Source organism: Acyrthosiphon pisum, unplaced genomic scaffold, assembly GCF_005508785.2.
Source record: "Acyrthosiphon pisum isolate AL4f unplaced genomic scaffold, pea_aphid_22Mar2018_4r6ur Scaffold_21551;HRSCAF=24224, whole genome shotgun sequence".
Classification (NCBI taxonomy): Eukaryota; Metazoa; Arthropoda; class Insecta; order Hemiptera; family Aphididae; genus Acyrthosiphon; species Acyrthosiphon pisum.
This window is the reverse complement of record NW_021771031.1, coordinates 22,859-26,586: the sequence shown is the minus strand read 5'-3', so window position 1 is coordinate 26,586 and position 3,728 is coordinate 22,859.

Sequence of the window (3,728 nt, the reverse complement as noted above, 5' to 3'; positions counted from 1 at the left end):
GATCAAGGGAGAGTCGCCGGGTGGCTGGGAGTCGCCGGCGCGGTCCGTGATTTTTCTCGACAACCGGATATCTGAAAACGGAATCCGGCGGACGAGGACCGTCCGACGTCAACCCCGGACACGGCGACGAGGAAAAATACTTTTCAACAGTTCAATCCCGAAATTCCCCCACCGTGTCCCCGTGAGATTTTCGATAGTTTTCGGAAGTCAACTTTGCGAGCTTTCATCCGACGGCTTTCAAACTTTAACACCAGATAGATAATTGAAAAAGAAACGTGAATGAACAGAGGTGGAATAGAGCTAGGACGAATATTAAACGAGATATAGTGGTAGGAAATAGTTGAAAGTGAATTCGACTTCGGACGTGGGTACCGGGGAGTCGGTCCGCAAACCACCCGGACACTTTGGATTTTACCGTGCATCGTTCCGTCCTCCTTTTCCCCAAGATATTGTCCCCGTCAGTGAGTCTGTCACCGACGTTCCCCAGATTGAAGTCCACCTGTTGATTCAAAAAAATTCTTATCGCCCGACGGCTACCGATCGCGGTGCGGCCGCCCGGGCAGCCGACCGTCGTTTACGGTTTTGGAAATTCGATGACCGTCTCACGGGGACAAGGTCGGGGAATTCGAGGATTGAAGGCGGGTAATGATTTTTTCTCGATTCGGTCCCCGGGGTTGACTTTCCCTGGACTCCCACTATTGTAAAACAGAATATGAAAATGCGATTTGGCACCGGATACACGCGTACATTGACTATGTCGGCGCGTAGCGGTACGGCGTCCTCCGGGGAGACGAACCGCGGTCAACCGACGATCCGACGAGAATAAGGACGATTAATATTTTCCCATGACCGACTCACGGGGACAATGTCGGAGAATTCCGTAGATTGTAGGCGTTTGTTCGTTTTATGTCGTCGCCTTCGACGGGCTTGACATTCCCCGGACCTCGCGACCGCGTAAGCAAAAAATGTTTGCATATTGTTTTATCAATACTCAGGGACAATGTGAACAGCGCTAGTGTCGCAGCGTCTGTCTATAAATATGGGTGCACTCCAGTGCGACGGCGTCAATTGCCAATAAGTCGTTACTAAGTCCTCATAAAATGTCGTCGTCTGATGAAGAAAGTTTATGTACATCATTTTTACACAGAGCGTCATTGTAATGGTTATTTATTTTTTTAGGCACCGTGTACTGGGTGTCAAGATCACCTTCACCGGCGGACAGTGTGATGTATTGGTGGTCACGTTCGCCGTCTCCAGCCAGCGGATCTGATGACACTCCATCAGTTACACGGCCAATGCCAGTCGATGCCAGGCTGAGGATGGTCAATTTTGCGTCACCATCGTCACCGGCCGGACGAGAGACGGCGAGGGAACAGTCTCCTCTGCAAGTGTGTATTTTCGAAAACTTTTATGCCATTCTAAATAACTTATAATGTTACGTTTGTATAACAGGGCAATTCTAATACCCGGGCGCGGAAGTAAGTCTAAAGAGTATCATTTAAATGTATTATAATGGAATGTTTTTTTAGGATACTGGAAATGGCGAGGAAAAATTAGCAAGTACTAAGGGACGTCCGTGGATTTAGACGTTAAAAAAAACTACAGACGTGGGACCGTCAGTGGATTAGGCCTCTTGGGGAAACCACTTAAAAAAAAACGCGCTGTAGCTGATACCCCTCGGGTAGTGTGGAAATTCAGCTAGTACCAGGGCATTGCGGCTGCGTTTTATTATTTTTAAATTTCAGCAGCCGAACTGTCAACTGTGTCAACTGTTCATGTGGTAACAGGTTGAGTGACCTCTGGCTGCTGTTAGAAAAATCAATAACGTTGAAGTGAGAGTTCCCGGGTGCATGGCCGTCGCGATCTCGTAGCTGAAAAAAGATCTCATTAAATGTAGATTATCATAAACGTTTATACACAGGGACTTTTAATCTTAGATGACCTTACCACATCTGTTCTGCGTTCATTTCACTGGCATCTCCGATCTTTTGTCCACCAATTTCCCATTTACGCGACGTTCGAATGCTGATTTCCACACTACCCAAGGGGTACAGCTATAGCGCGTTTTTTTTATAGTGGCCCCTGGCCTTGCTCTCCACCATCTTCCTGAACGTGCTGGCCGACAGCTTTGAGTTGTATATTTTATTTATATCGTCGTACAGTTTAATCACACGGACGCCCTTGTTGGTTAGGAAGAACTCTTTCGCCGCAATCCTCATGCGGCATCGGAGTCGATAGTACCTGCGAACACCCAAAAACACATGCGGTTAGGTCAGGTCGGCGATGGTAAGCGGTTCACCATATATTACCTGTCCATCTGTTCGGCCATTTCCGAGCCGAGCACGACAAGTGCGGGCTCCCGGTCGCCGGTCTTATGTTTCGATACTGTTACAACCGTCTTGCCGTCCTCATGTTTGCGGCTCTCCCAATCGGCGACCAACATGTTCGTAACCACGCCGCTTCGGTGCTTTGATACCCAAAGCACCTGGACGGCAAGGCCTAGAGTGGCCTTCCTCCACCATTTGCTGATCTGAAACAAAAAATATCCAAGCTGGTGAGTGGTGTCATCGCGGACCATCCGGACCGTCGTCGAAGCGAGACTCACCATTCTTTGAAACGCCGACGCCCCTTTCTCCGATGCCACGTCCACGTCACGTTCTTCGCCAAACTGCTCCTCGAGAGCTATCAAATTTCTGGGAACGTCCGCCTCCACCAGGCTTATCACTCTTCTGACGTCCGCGTACTCCGGCAGAGTATCTGCCTCCACCGTCATGCGCTCGAACAGCTCCTGAGGCTGTCTCTTCAACTTGCTTTTGTAAAGAAGGTTCAACTTGCTCTTGAGTAGTCGCATTTGGTTTATTTTTATTGGACATGGCACTAATTCGAATGTCCTCGGGAACGACTGGTCTTCTATAGAGTACGTCGTTATGGCCATGTCCAATAAACTGGCAAGGTTCTTCAGATAGTTTACAGATGTGGCGATAGTTTGGCCGAGTGCCTCTCTCCTGCGGGACAGGAAAACGAATAAATTAAAAAAAAAAAGTTAAACCCACGACGTGCTTCCGACGCTTCTCACTTACTTTTCCAAGTATTCCACGTAAGGGTCTACGGGGCAACTGAGCAGATCTGACCAATGCACGGGTGGAGTCTTGCGGTCTCTGAGCCACCTGGATACGTAGTACAACACACTCGATACATTAGCCAAATAATTTTTGACCGCGGCCGAATCGCGGTCGTGGCTCAGCGAATAACTTTTTCTGTGATATACCAGCAGCGGGTGGTTGCCCGGCAACTGCGGCTGCAGCCCTTCGTCGGCCAGCCCTTTGCGTATGCGTTTGGTAGTACTGTGAACAAACGGAGCGTGAAGGTCAATCGATCGATCGATCGGTCGGTCCGGAAGATAATACTTACGGGGTCAGATTTTGATCCTCCTTATGCGTGACAACATCTGGAACGTCTGGAACGTCTGGAACATCTGGAACATCTGGTGAACGGACTGGTTCCGCAGCTTCCGTCACCAGACAATCCCCGAACGGATGATGCTGTGGCGGGGCTTCGGGTAGGTCCCAGCTGCCACCGTACACATTCATGCGGCCCATTACACAAAGTCTAAAAATTAGAAAAATAGTGTGTCAAACACGGGCATGTTTAAGCGGCGAATATAAACGGTACTCACTGGAAGGCAATTCGCCGAAAGCTCACGTCGTCCCAATACGGGCCCATCTTCT